The following is a 15,257-nucleotide window of genomic DNA, read 5'->3' as shown; positions in this document are numbered from 1 at the left end:
GGAGGAGATATCTTTGATTTTGGCATTAAACATAGACAAGAATTGGAATCTAAAGAATGGATGTAATTAGGATTAGGTTGATGACTCTAGGACCAGAAAATACAGGACATGTTCGGGAGAGGACCAGAGATTCTCCCATATGAAGTACATGAAGACAGCATGTGGTGGAATATCTGTGAGCATCGTGCTGGAGTTGGAGCTCTGGGGTTTGAATTCCAGCTCCGCTGTTCAGTACTATGTGAGTCAACCAACTGAGTCCACTAACCTCCATGAGCCCCATGATGATTAGGAGAGTAGCTCCTACCTTTAGGAGTTATCATCAAAATTAAATGAGTTCCTATGAATAAAAGGCTCAGAAGAACATCTTTTCCAAAGGACTCCCTAAATGTCAGGAATGACTGTCACCACACCCCAAAGCTGGAAGATTTACTTGAAACCACAGCAAGCAGAGCCCTGAATTCCATGTTAAGAATTTTGTACCATTGTTATAAAGGCACCAAAAAGCCACTGGCAGTTTTTGAGCAATGTTGTGGGTGATGTCATCAGAGCTATGTTTCAGGAGGTCCTAATATATCAATATTTGCCATGTTATTCTGCTTTCTCCCACCCCGCATCATGTACTGACCTAGGAGCCCTCTCCTTTTCCCAGGATGCACCAGCACTCAGCAGTTTCCCAGGGCTCCCTGTCTGATGGCTGACAGAGGCAAATTTGACTGTTTTTTCAGAGACCTGGGAAGGGAAACCCCATGGCTTACAGTCCCTGGGCCCAATGGTCTCCATCAGATTTGTTGAAGGATGTGATTCCTGTCTCACTCCCCTCCTCTCTCCCTCTTCTGGAGTGGTGTTATCAATACTGACATTCTGACACTCAGCCCTGAAATATAGGCCAATGACTGCATCATAGCTGGGTGATGTGACCCTTTCTTCCCTCCTTGGTGACAATAGGAATCATGCCATTTTCACCAAAGCCTGTAGAGACAGTTGACTTTATGCTATAGACAAAATTCATGTGTTCAAGCCCTAACCTCCAATGTCACTATATTTGGAGATAGGGACTTTAGGAAGTAATCAAGGTCAAATGATCTGCTAGGATTTGTGATTTTTTTTTTAAAAAAAAAAGGAGGGGGGAGATCTCTCTTCCTCTTTATCTCCTTCTTCCCCTTTCACCCTCTCTCTTCCCATTCTCTCCTCCTCCTCCCAGAACATGCACAAAGGAAAGATTACATGAGAACACAGAAAGTGGCCATCTGTGGTCCAAGGAGAGAGTCCTCACCAGACACTAACTCAACTGGCACCCCCATCTTGGACTTCTAGCTTCTAGAACTGTAGGATAATAATTTCTGATGTTTAAATCACCTGACATGTGAATTTTGTTATGGCAGCCTTTGCAGACTCATACACTATACCTACAACCACAGTGCATTGAACAGTCTGTTGATGAACACACGTAGCTTCTGAGCTTAGGAGCCAATTGAAGACCACTTCATACAGCAAATTGCACTCCTCTATTGATAACTTAGCAATAACCTCCTAATCTTCCAGCCCATTGATAAAAGATGCATTGGATTCCCTTGTACACATTCCAAGCTGCCGAGTTCTAAGTCAAAGTGATATTCCACCTGTGACCATTTAGCAGCTATAAAGAGTTGTTTCAGCCCCTCCCATGCACACATACTTCTTCCTAACTTACATCTTATTGATGTTTTAAGCATCTCCCACATAAGGTGTTGTGGGCGGACACCCAGAGAGACACAAATCACAGTTGCAAAAAATATTGGAATGCAGACATTCTCAAACCAGGGCCTGTCTTGTGTGGGTAAAAATAGAAGCAGAGCAGGGGAAAAACACACACGGGCAAAGCCACACTGTGTGCACACTCTGCTTCCCTCAGTTTTACTCCTTAGGAAGATAACATGAGAATGAATATTCATGTTGAATAACACAAGGCTTCGGCCATGGAAACATAATTATTGTTGTTATTTTGAATTTCATTAGTGCGTCCTAATTGTAAAGCCCATTTTGGTGAGTAATTTTGTTCCTTTCCTCCCTTGCCTTTCTCCTCCATATTTCCACCCCTGCCCAACCTCCCTATCCTTTTCTGAGAGCTAAATCAGACACTGTCATTTTTACGGAAATGAAAAATCTGTAGCAAAGAGAGGAAGTGACTTTGACATAGAAATAACCAATTGTGGCAATGAAAATAATCGCTGGGAAAACTTGCTCGAGGCTGCCGGCCACCCGTGCATCGAGGAGTGGGGAGCTGCTTGATCCTGGTGCAGGAGGAACATATTCTGGCTCTGACTTCCCTATCCTCATCAAGGAGCCAAAGTGGGCTTGATAAATGGCAGTGACAAACGGTATCCTTGAGCTTACTTCCTCCACCTTTGAATGGGTGCTCATCATATAGGTTTGTGACTTTTCACTGGGCTGAACTGGGCCTTTTCTGACTGATTAGAGAGATGTGAAGAAGAACAGCTGCAATATACCCCTCCCTAGGCATGTGCATGATAATGTTCTGTAGCAGTTCTGTGTTACTCTGTGAAAAATTACCCTAAAATGAAGTGTCTTGTGTATGGGGATGTGGTGCTGGGGATTGAACCCAGGGCCTTGTGCATACAAAGCAAACACTCTTCCAACTGAGCCATATCCCCGGCCCCTGTGAAGTGCCTTTTAAAATACTAATTATCAATAATGAGAGCTCAGGTGTCAGAGACTTGGTTGGAGTTCTACTGATCTGGGCTGGGCTTATCCATGGTTCTGTCAGTCAGCTGGGACTCGGCTCTAGGATGGGCTAGGCTCTTAGAGGGACATGTGAACTGGGAAATATTTGCTCCACATGTCCTCATTGTCCTGGGACTAATAATCTGGTCCAGGCATGTGCTTATCTTTATGACAATAGAAGCACAAGCAGTAAGTAGAAATACACAGGACTCAAAACTGGCCTATCACCACTTCACCTCATTCTGTTGATTAAAATAAGTCACATGGACAAGCCTTGACTGAAGGCATGGGAAATAGACTCCACCTTCTCAGTGAGAGAATCTGCAAAGTCACATGGCAGAAGTTACAGACACATGACAGAGGGGAGGAATTGAGGCCACAACACAATCTGCCTCACTCCGTTTTCCAATTGACTCAGGAAGGGCCTGACCTGGGCTACCAAGGGATGAAGTCAGAACCAAGGCTTTTAGACCCTGAAAATCTTTCCTATCCTTTTTACCCATCTCTCACAGTTTGGCAGCAAAGACTACACTTATTCTTAAATCTTCACATTTCAGTCAACAATTTCTTTTTAGTAATAATATTCCAGAAACCTGCCCTCATGAAGTGAGGCACCTAATAATTCTTGTTATGGCATCTCATGATTATAATTATAATTTTCAAAAGGGATGACGTGATGATGTTGCTAGCTTTCATTATGAAGTTTCATCTTAACTCTGAGAATGCAGAATAGAGGTTATAACCCAAAGCTCTGAAGTAAGACTACACGGGACTCACTCTGGCTACTGGGTACCAGATGGAAGACTCCAGACAAGGAATTTCATGTCATCCTTAACATTAGCTTTCCTATATATAAATACCAATGCATACAGCTCCCAGGTTTTAGAGTTGTTGAAAGGGCTAATTAAGAAGGGGCTTCCACAGCATTTAGCACACTACTTGGCATATTATAAGTACTCAATAAATAGCACTATTATATATTATTTTGTTGCTACCATATGCTAAACATTGTGCAAAGTGCTGCACATGTGGTGTCACCTTTAAGTTGCATAGTGATTAGAAAATAGATCCCTGTTGATATTTGTCTTTCCTGACCTAAAGTTTATTTCCATATGGCTGCTGTCCTCATTAGGGTCTGTTCAAATTTCAAGGTAGTATTTTTAAAGGGAGCAAAATGTCCCAACTTATTCTTTGGAGCTGAAAGTTGCTAGTTTTGGTGGGGAAAGAAGTCATGTGCTCCTTTTGGAATATTGAACCCTGAGCCCTGAAAAAAGTCACCTTTTCTCCCTGATGGTCCATTTGTCCTAGCCACCTGCTCTTTCAAAACACAGACACAAACAAAAATCCTAGGTGGCATCAATGCACATGCTAAATGACTTTTACTCCCCATTGGCCTGTGTCCAGGGCCAGGGAGGCTGCTCTTCAATCTCGGCTCCATTGATGTCTGCCCCATGGTTTAGGAACTTCAGCACCAGGCTTCTGGTTCCTGGAGCTCTTTCTGGGGAAATAGAAGGCAGTGGCCACAAGTGGCCTTAGCCACACCTTTGGAGTGAGTAGGTGGGATAAGCTGGAGAGTGTGACAGAAATGGTAAATAGACATGAAAAACTTTCAGAAATAAAAAGACAGATAGTGAATTTTATCAAGGTTCAGACAGTGTCCTGATGGACATTGAGGTCACACTGTTGGATCTGGATGTCATGAATCCAGGATTGTGATTTACAGTTGATAATGACATTCCAACTCAGCATGCTGATAACCTCTCTGCAATATTGGAAGGGGACAAAGGTGTCATTCAGCAATCAGAAAATGACCAACGAAACCCTATCCCTGTAGATTTTTATTTTACCCCTTGGGCAACTTCTACTAACTCATTTTCTTCAAATGGATGCAAATGCCTCCCATCTGTCTGGGACTTGCTCTTAACCTGAGATAATGGGAATCTGCAGCGAGAGAGGGATCTTTTTGAGCTTTTCTATCCATTATCACTCCTCTGATTACTTTGGTGCCCTCGCATGTGATTCAAGGATAATCAGAGTTTGCACATGGACTGCATTATGAATCCCTGGTTCTCAAGCATTCCCCTAGTCACCATGGAGCATCTAGAAGCCAAGTCCAGTCTGTTTACCTCAGAATATCCTTCCACTAGCACAATGCCTGACATGAAATAAGTATTCAATAAATTCTCATTGAACTAATGAGTGCATTGGTCTCCCTGGGTCCTGAATCTCTCTCTCTGGAGCTCTTTAATCATTCATTTATTCATCTGTTCATCTGCTCAAGAAATATACATTAGAAATGTGCCTTCGAACTTTGCTTGAGTATAATGAGATCAGGCAGACTGCCATAAACTTCAAGAAACTCAGAGCGTAGGATAGGAGTTAAGGCTTTGTATCAGTCAGCTATCACCACTGAAACACTCTGTAATAAAACCTCCCTGAAACTCAGTGGCTTAAAGTGCAATCATTTATTCTTCTCCAAAGAGTTTCTGGTGGCCTGGTTTAGGCAGGCATGGCTAGGCTGACCTCCAAATTGCTGGGTAGGTCTGGTCTGAGCTCATACCTCTAACCCTATGTGGACCAGAAAGCTAAGGGGCAGTAGTAGTTGTATAAAGAGGAAGACCAACTCCATAAGCCATGGCCACATCCTGGATGCCAGTATCCACTGGCTGTTGTGCATCACATGGTCATGCTCAACATCATGAGATGTTTTTGTTTTGTCTTGTTTTGGTACTGGGGATTGAACCCAGGGGGACTTAACCATTGAGCCACATCCTCAGCCCTTTTAAAATATTTTATTTAGAGACAGGGTCTTGCTGAGTTATTTAGGGCCTTGCTAAGTTGCTGAAACTGGCTTTGAACTCACGATCTTCCTGCCTCAGCCTGCAGAGCCACTGGGATTATAGGTATGCACCACTGTACCCAGCAACATCTGTAAGCTTTGAGGAGGGAAAGGAGGAAGGGGGTGAATAATTCCTGGACAAAAAATCTAAAAGCATCACTGCCTTTGATTGCAAATGGCATATGTAGTAGAAAATATTCAATTTAATAAATAATTTACACAAGGCATAAGGACATGTGAAGACAAAAATATTCTGTATAAACTATGAGAATCAGAAATGGCCCTGAAGATTGCTACAGTATGTGTGTGCAGCAAACTAGTCAGAGAGAAAAGATCCAGACATGCAGACATTCCCAGGACAGGGAACGTGGAGTATGGGCTTGAAGGAGTAAGGACATTTATTTTGTTGGAGGCATAGTTTACAGACAGAGAAACAGTGACAGGGTCAATCTGTTTGGGGACTTGGACTTGTGTATCATGCTAATGGGTTACACAGAACCTAACACAGCAAAATTAATTAAAGAATAATAGGAAAGAACTAAAGCTAAAAGCAAAAAAACCAACCAAACAAACAAAAAACAGGTGCATAGTACATGGGCAGGATGGATGCTAGACAATATATTAGATACTAAGAATCTCCATGGATGTCAGGCAGAATGAAGCACTAGTAGGCTGAGGTGATCAATACCAGGCATTACACTTTTTTTCAAGTATTATTTTTTTCCAGTGAATCTTAGTGGGCATCTCAAGCCCCAGGCTTTAATGCCGCAACTGCAGTATATCTCTTTCCTGCGCAGCTCCCTCCTGCTTCCCTGTCCTGTCTCCTGCTGCAAGAATCCCTCCTGCTTTCCAAGGAGAGGGGCTTTTTCCAGCTGCTGGCCAGCTGCTGAGAGAGAAGTGATGCTCTCTGGAGCCCAGGATACAGTGCACAGCAAAAGGAGATCTTCTCTTGGTCTCTTAAGTCTTCCTCGTCCGCTGGCCCATCTCCCATTTAATATGCCACTAACTTTCGGAAGAATATAAGAACGTATGGCTCAACATAAGCCCTTCTAAGTTACAAAATAACTTCACCAATTAATAAATGCTTGCATTTATTTATTTATTCCACAAATAACTTCCCGAGCACCTCTTATGGGTCAGGGGCTCTCCTGAGAGCAGGGTACACCCCAGTGAACAAGAGGCAAAAAAAAAAAAATTCCTTTTCTTATAAAATGTACATTTTGAATGGAAGCCTATCATCTATCAAGGAAGCAGCCGTGATGGAGAAAATATCGACATGGAAATGATGTGAATCAGTGAGCTCTTTGGGGGAGAGAGTCATAAGAAGACTCTCTTAGGAAGCCTTCTGCAGTACGTCAACAAGGAAGAGTGAGTGAGCACCTGCTCTGTGCCAGGCCTGCCACCTGCCACAGGGACTCAGTCTCTCCTGGCCTGATTTCTTAATCGGTATGAAGGGAGATGATTGTTACCCCCTTCCCAGGGTTCCTCTGATGAATGAGACATGCTATGTTTGCAAACAGCTTGGGAGAGTACCTGGCACATCAAGCAGCTTAGTCTAATGCTGAAGACAGACAAGAAAATACTTTTAATGCAACAAGATGAGATGCATTTTCTGCTCTAGGTAAGAGCAAGGTGCTAAGAGCAAAGGAAAGAGGGGGCTGAACCCAGCCTTAGGCATTGAGGGAATGATGTTAAAGCACAGAAAGGGGAAATAGCATTTGCCAAGTGCACAGATATTGGTGCTGGGCAGTCTCTCTTATTAGTTAGAGAATTTATTTTTTGCAGTAACTGTATGAGCTAGTTATGATTCTCCCCCTTTTCCAGATGTAGAATCAGGGCAGTGATTAAACACTTTACACTTTATACATGACATCATGGCAGAGTTAATACCTTAAGCCAAGTCAATTTATACCAAGCCTGCAGCAACTTTGATTTCATTACTGTTGCTTTTGACTAAGGAGTTCAAGGATATTGATAATAACAGGCATTTATCAGTAAAAAAAAAATATACCAATTAATGGTATAGACTTGATACTGTACTCTATGATTTTACTCTCTATGCTGCTACTGTCTTCATTCAATTCCATAATGAGGTACTCTTGTTACTCTCAGATCAAGAAACCAAAATTCAGAGAGATCAAGTAAATTCCCCAAGAGCACACAGCAAAATATCACAGTCAAAATCTGAATTTAAACAAGGAGTCTGATACTGGAATCTATGAGCTTGTCCTCCATCCATGCTCTTTCTTGCTATAGGTGAAAAGAAGTGTATGTGAGTAAAAATGGTTAATAGTTGGATTTTGTTTTGTTTTTCACTTTAACATCCAGTTAGGGAATAGTAGAGGCAATAAGCAGAAGCAGACATTCTTTGGAAAGGAGAAAGATGGAGATACCTTCGTATGTTTGGAGAATTTTTGTGAAAACTGCTCCACATGGCTTCCCCAGAATACAAAATTTGAATCAATAAGTAGTAGTTTCAACAGGGAAGATATAAATCAGCACATTCTCTTGGTGGGAGCAAGAGAGGTAGAAGCCGTTCTCAGCAGAGACTTTGCATTCCCCACTCTCCCATAAGCAAGCTGTAGGCCTCGTGCCAAGGTTGGGGGGTGGGGCGCGGCGGACACACACTGTGCATCCTGCAGTCGTCCACCTGGGACAGCCCAGACAGGCTCGCTGGGAGACTCCTCTGTCCTCTCTCGCTCTATGCAAATCCATTCTCTACCTAAAGCCAAAGTACCATTTTAAAAATGCATATCTGACTATGCCATCCCCTTCCTTAGAATTGCCCGTGGCTTTCTACTTAAATTAGAATTAAATCCAAACTCCTTACCAGAGCCTACATAGGCCTGAATAATTTAAGTCACACTAATTTCTGAGGCTCGTTTCATTCTTTCCCGGTCTTCTTGGTCAACTCTGTATCCAGACTGACTTCAAATGTCTGGCTCCCAGAATCTGCCTGTCCCTCTTGTGGCCTTTTGTGCTGTGGCTTCCTTGGCCCGGAATTCCCACCAGCTCCCTCTGCAATAATAACTCCTATTCATCCTGCTAGGTTTCTAACCAGTTGTCACTCTTCAAATCAACATGCACCTTGACTCTCATTCCTCTCTTACTTCAGTTTCATGGAACCATGTTCTTTAGAGACTAAGGAAGTAGCTCAGTGGTACAGCACTTGCCCAGAGCATCTTGGAGGCTCTGGGTCCCAATACAGCACCACAAAAACAAATACCGAGAAACCCTTTCAATCAACTATTCATTCTGGATTATTTGTGTTTGTCTATCCTTGCATTAGACAGTAAACTCCATGAGTGCAAGGACCATTGTAAGTCTCGCCTGGGAAATAATATTGCATGGCATTCCCCAGGCCTGGAAAGTAGTGTTCCGCAATATTCCATGAAGGGGATGGGGGGGGAGGAAAATGGGGAAGGGGAAAGGCAGGTTCTTTTGAGCTCAATTCCACCCCCCCACCACGTTTTATTTCTCTGAAGACCAAAGCCTCAGTTAAAAAATAAATAAGTAAATAAATACAGTGCCCCAGCTCTGAGAGGAAGAACTTCCCCTAATTTTCTCTGGATTTCACTGAAAGCCTCTTAAAGAGATGGAGTGAAGCTGTACCTTCAGGACACAGGGAACCTGCCGAGACCCAGTCTTGCTGAGTCTGCGGATTATCATATAACGGCCATCAAATCCAGCTGGCTAAGTGGGTCAGGAGAAGGGCGTAGCCTCTGCCTCTCTGAACACATTCTGGCATGGGCCTGGGAGTTAGGTTTACACAAAGTTCTTGAAGAGAATAAAAGCGACAGTGAAAGAAGTTTTTGCATTGGAAGTCAGGAAAATGAGACACCCCCCCCCCCGAAGTGTGACACATGCCGAGGCTTTAAAATCAGACTGTCTTGGGGGGCTCCACCTCACATCATCAGTCAAGCTAGCACCTGCCCTGAAGACAGAGTACCCTTCAGTGTTATAGACAAAGAAGTAATATTTAGGGAGATAACTTGTCTAAGGCATGAAAACTAGGGCGTGGGAAAATTGGGCTTTGAATCCTGGTTGGCCTGGCTCTGAGCATTGCAGATGATATTATGTAAAAACTAAAAACAATAATAAACAACTACACACATCCACAAAATTTAAAGAAGCAGACTGTTCAAAGACATCTGCTCTCTCGATACTCTGTTCGAAGTCATGCAGTTATTAAATGGCAGAGCCGAAATTCAAATTTCCTTTGGCAAGAATTTGTGCTTTTGACCTGTGGGCATGCATTCATTTACCTATGAACCATCATCGTTGGTGGCCTAAGAAATACCAGGTAACAAGCAGGGAACAAAAATGATAGGATTCCTGTATTCATTGAAACCGTAATTTAAGCAGGGAAGACAAATATTAAACAGCACTCCTACAAAAGCAGTTGCCATCATCATTGTTTGAAAGGTGGGAAACTCTTAACTCATACACTATTACATCTCTACCGCACTCCACCCCAAAGTTGGAAGGACTTTATTCAATGTAAAACACTCAGCATATTTTAGGCCCTACATTTTCTGTGTCCTTGATGCTTCAAATGTAAAACAGAGATTTAAAATCCCAACTTCACAGACTAGCTGTGAGAACTAAAAAGGAAAAAAAAAAAAGTGTGGTTTGTGCCTAACACATAGTAGGCATCCAGTAAATGTTTGGAAATCACAGCCCCGCACTGAGACAGCCTTCGCCAGTTCAAAATATAACAATAAAATAATGTGTTGCAGGAAGACAATGGCCCCGTGCTCAGGAGCAGAGAATAAAGCTTGCACTTTTCATCAGCAGTATGCGTTCGAATGCACCAGGTTAGCTGTTCAGTATGAATAAATACAAAGCAGATACTGAAGACCGATTTAAAAAAAAAATCTTTACTAAAGCGGGGTCCCAGAAGGAATAGATTTCAGAAAGGAGGAGTCAACGGGACCCAGAAACAGGATCCTCAAAATGCACCAGTATTAAGATTTGTAAGAAGAGATCCAAAAGAGCGTCACCCGTTAAAACGTGTTAATGATGAAAGATGACCAGTGTAACCAAGGAGGAAGGAAACAAGGGTAGATTAAATGATTAAGTAGGCAAAGAGGTATGGAGACTTGGGTGCTTGCAAATGAATGATGGGGATGAATTAAGGATGAGCGGATTTGGAAATGCAAAGGATGAATGAGGAAAGAGAGGCTCTCAAGGAGCATGGGGAGGATTTCGACTGAAGAAGGATATGAAAGGACTGTAGTAAATCACAGAACAAGAAGGGGTTGATTTAGAGGACCGAGGACAGGGAAAGCGGGAGGTAGTGAGAGGTATGAGCTGGAGAGGAAAAAAAAGATAATAAATTTGAGAATTGTTAAGGGAAAGAGTCAGAGAAGTACTGAACTGAAGCAGAAATCAGTCAAACAGATGCAAGAGGAAATGAGGAACGACAACGGTGATTAAAATATTCTTCCATTTTTCACGAAAGAGAAGCTAGAGACAATGGCAGAAGTTTGCCGTAAATGAGACCTAGTGGAAATGTTCTGGGAATGGAAATGAGACATGGAGACGAAAGTAACCAGGCAGAGGTCACAGAAGGACCAAATAAATAGCTATAAGCCGCTGGAAATGAGCTCCTTTTCACTATTACAGATGACCTACTATGTGACAGACAGCACTGGGTGCATCTATTCATACAGCTGGCTCATTCAATCTTCCTATTACCTGAAGCTAAGAGAGGTTAGGAGTCTTGCCAAAAAAAAAAAAAAAAAAAGTCAGCCAACTTATAAGCAATAGAGAAAAGAAGAAATTTGAACTTTTATCACCAGGAGAAGTTTCTGAGTCTAAGATAGCAGGGATAGGTATATTTATAGTGATCTATTTTGGATCCAGCCACAATAAAAGGTAAAGATTGACCATAATCTTGTCACTGATCCTATTCCAGCTGATGGAGCTGGGCTCAGCAAAGGTCAAGATGCTGAGGAGTTGGCAGAGGGGAGGCCAAGAGAGAGAGAGTGTGTGGGGGGCGGGGGGCTGAGGTGCTGAAGGGAAGGAGAGGTAACAGGATGTGCTGAGTGATGAATGGAGTCCACGTGCTGGGGAGAGCAAAGCAGGATTAAAAAGACGGTGTGAGTTACAGAGAAGGCAGTGATTGAAACCACAGAAAACAAATGGCGGAGATCCCTGGGCACAAAGAGGATGGATGGGAGGTTGAGCTCAGATGGAGTCAAGATGGAGGCCAAGATAGCACTCTCTTGTCCTGAACCATGGTTTATTTGTGTGCTTGTGATCATCTTGAGGCTGAAGGAGGAAGGGCTGTTAAAATTGCTTGAATTCTGTAAAGCTGGGAAGGAAGGAGGGGAAAATACAAAGAAGAAGGAAGGAAGCATGAAGGAAAAGAGAGAGGGAGAGTAGGAGGGATGTTTTATTGTAGAATTAAAAAGGAAGGTCTCTTTTATCTTCTGTGGAAGGATGGCTAATACCCAGTACAGTGCCGGTCTCAGAGTTAAACCTCAATCAACATGTGATCATTCGTTGGAAAAATGCTTACTTTGCATCTCTACCCTGAGTCGGTTACCTACTGGCTGGTGGGCAGACATTGATAATAGAGATCACTTGGCCTTTGATATCTTACAGCTCTAGCTTTAGTGGGGAAAATATATCCAGACAATACAGTAATAAATTGATAATTAGTAAAATATGGAATAAGTGCAATTAAAAACTTGAAAGGAGGGATGAAAGGACATAAGGGGGAGGACAGAAAGGGGATTACAGATTGGTGGGGGGTCATCATAGGGAAAGTGCTATTAGCTGTATGTATGGGGAGAAGGAGAGCATGCTGAGGGGGGAGGAGCTCTGCAGGCAGAAGGGCGGACCTCTGGGAAGTTGGGAAGTGCTTAAAATACTCCAGGAGCAGAAGAGAGATCAGTATGCCTTTCAGAGTGCAATGGTGGCCAGGATTGTGTGACAAGAGGCTGGAGGAGAAACCAGCAGGGAGATACCATAAGATGATTGGATTCACTTACAACACTAATGAGAACCTCATAGGTGCTAGACAGTTTCATACGCCTGGTCTCATTTAATTCCCATAATGAACCTGAGAAGTGGGTACTACTCTCCCCATTTCACAAATGAGAAAACTAAAGGTCTACACATGCTATTAGGTGACCTGACCCAGTAGGTAAATAGCAAAATTTCCAACCCCTGCTTTTCCAATGACACTAGACATCAGTTTGCCTCATTCACATGGTATGAATGGATGAAAGGATTTAGAAAAACAGAATAGATTATGGTTGAGACTGAAAAAAAGGGAAAGAGAAAAATATCACAAAACTACCTAGGAAGGCAAATATGAAATACAAAAGGTAAAGCAAGAGGAAACATTTTTCTGGGGAGACTGGGAAGAAGACAGAATGAAGAGGAATTTCACATCAATGTAGTCAGAAATGGAGGTATAGTGGGCCCTAAAGAAGAATAAATTTAATAAACAATAAAATGTAACTCATTATATCAATAATGAATTGTAACTCAACAAAGTAAGGAAGGGAAAAGGGGAGAAAGGGGCAGAGAGGGAGAAGGGTAGGGGCTATTGGCCACAGGACTGGGCCTTCAAGAGTGAGGACTGTTACAGCATATTGGAGAGGGGTGCAGAGGGGCTGGTACAAGGCAGACAGAACAGGAATTCAGGAGTCAGATTTTCTTGTGTTCCATCTCTTGGTCACCACATGGTCAAAGTCAAGTATGTTAGCTTCCGTGAGCCTCTGATTTCACATCTACCAAATGGGACAACAAGTCCTACCCTAGTTACTACTGGCATTATGTATCAGAGTAATAGTTAGGATTTACTGAATACTGTTGTGGCTTGGATATTAATTGTCCCTTAATGGCTCACACATTGAAGGCTTGATTATTAATGCAGCACTGTTCTGAGGTGGTACTCTTGGGAAGTGACAGGACCATGAAGGATTTGACTTCATGAATGGTTTAATCCATTGATGGATTCATAGGTTAAATGGACTTCGGGAAGGGCTTTGTTACACAAATGGGTCTTTCTTTGATTCTTGACCAACATGAAGTAAACAGCTTGGCTCTACCACAAGCTCCCTGCCATTGATGTTCTGCCTTCCCAAAGGCATAAAAGCAATGAAGACCAGCAACCATTAACTGAAAACATGAGCCAGAATGACTCCTCCTTCAGTTTGATTTTTCTCAGGTAGTTTGTCACAGCAACAGAAAACTAACACATCCATCTCCTATCTTTTAAGTGCTTTGCTTAAAAGGGGTTGTAAGGGATTTCTGAAACCTCACAACTACCATAAGGCAGGAATTGTTATCATTCATTGATATATTACATAAAGTTCTGAAATCACAGAGCATGTGTTCAGAAATATGAGTTCTTTTCCTGTGGTCATTCCAGAATTGGCACCACCTACTACATAAAAGAGGCACTCCTTGTCTGTCTTTCCATACTGTCTTCATTTACTCCCTCTCTTCCTCACTATACATTCTCCATTTCCCATCATCAAATTTACCCTCTCAGCCCTCCATCTGTTTTCACATTCTGTGTTCTCGGGCAGGTGTCTTAGTTGCAAGCAACAGAAACCAATGCTGAATAATTTAAGCAGGAACAGAATTCAGTAAAGTGAGCTTAGATTACATAGAATCACCAGAAGGATACTGGATCTTGGTTTAAAGTACCAGAAATGAAGAGCACCACTCAAAATCACAGCACATAACTGGACTGGTGAAGATATTGTTGCAATCACTACCAGGTATTGACAGGGCAACTCACATGGTTGGCACCAATGACACAGGACTCTGAGCATGCAGAACCAATTCCAGCAGCAAAGAAACTTGCATGTCACTACCTCCAATGTTGCAACTTTGGCCCCAGATTCTATCTGGTTCCAGTTTCCTTCTTGACATCTGAGATAAATAAATCTGGTGAAGTCTGTATCATGTGCCCAACCCCTAACAGTAATGGAGACTGATAAGCTATCTAGAAATTTTATCTTCTTCATGAGAAGTGGGCTGTACTCCAGAGAATGGACACCCCCTGCAATGTAAGAAAATGATTTGTTCAGATGGTAAACAATTGGAAAAAGTGCCAAATGCCAGCTTTAGCCTGAATTCCCACTCCCATGCTCTTATTTCTTTATGGCTCAGCTCTAATGCCACCACCTCTGAGAAGCTTTCTTTGATTTCTCTGAGCAGAACTCACAACATACCTCATAGAAGAAAAACATGTCCACCTGCCTGCCTGATACCCGAAATAAATTTTTTATGTGACTCATGTCTGCACTCCTTTCTCATCATTATCAGATCAGTAATGGCAGTAGCTGTGTTTGCCCATCTCTGCACCCCCATATAGAGCCTGGTAGGATGTTTGCTAGTGAATGAATGAATGAAAGTTTTGGTCTCATTGGACAGGCCTTTGTACCAGAGGTCCATGAAGGACTTGCACAGACTCTGCCTTACATAACGGAGCCCTTTTTTTCCTGGTGTGCACTTCTATAAATGGACTATGTCAGCATATTTGAAGAAAGGGCCATAGAGAATCAGAAAGCCCCATTGCAGAGGATAGTGGCGGATTGTAAGGGTACAAAGGAGAGACTGAGGGAGGCAGGGTGACATATTTTGGAGGAGTAAATGAACTGGAGCAGGCATCAGAGAGGCAGGAGACAGTTTAGAATCAGAGGACTTGAAAGGCCAGATTCCCTCT

At 42.6% G+C, this 15,257-nt stretch overlaps 1 non-coding gene across 1 annotated transcript; it reads right to left on the bottom strand.

Moving 5' to 3' along the window:
• Positions 1–2,573: 2,573 nt before the first annotated feature.
• Positions 2,574–2,651, bottom strand: Trnat-ugu (transfer RNA threonine (anticodon UGU)). The gene has a single exon. It is a non-coding gene; the product is annotated as a tRNA-Thr (tRNA).
• Between the last annotated feature and the right edge of the window lie 12,606 nt (positions 2,652–15,257).

This window comes from Marmota flaviventris, chromosome 13, assembly GCF_047511675.1.
Source record: "Marmota flaviventris isolate mMarFla1 chromosome 13, mMarFla1.hap1, whole genome shotgun sequence".
NCBI classification, from domain to species: Eukaryota; Metazoa; Chordata; class Mammalia; order Rodentia; family Sciuridae; genus Marmota; species Marmota flaviventris.
Note: the sequence above shows the minus strand (reverse complement) of the source record. Positions and strands in the feature narration are given on the sequence as shown.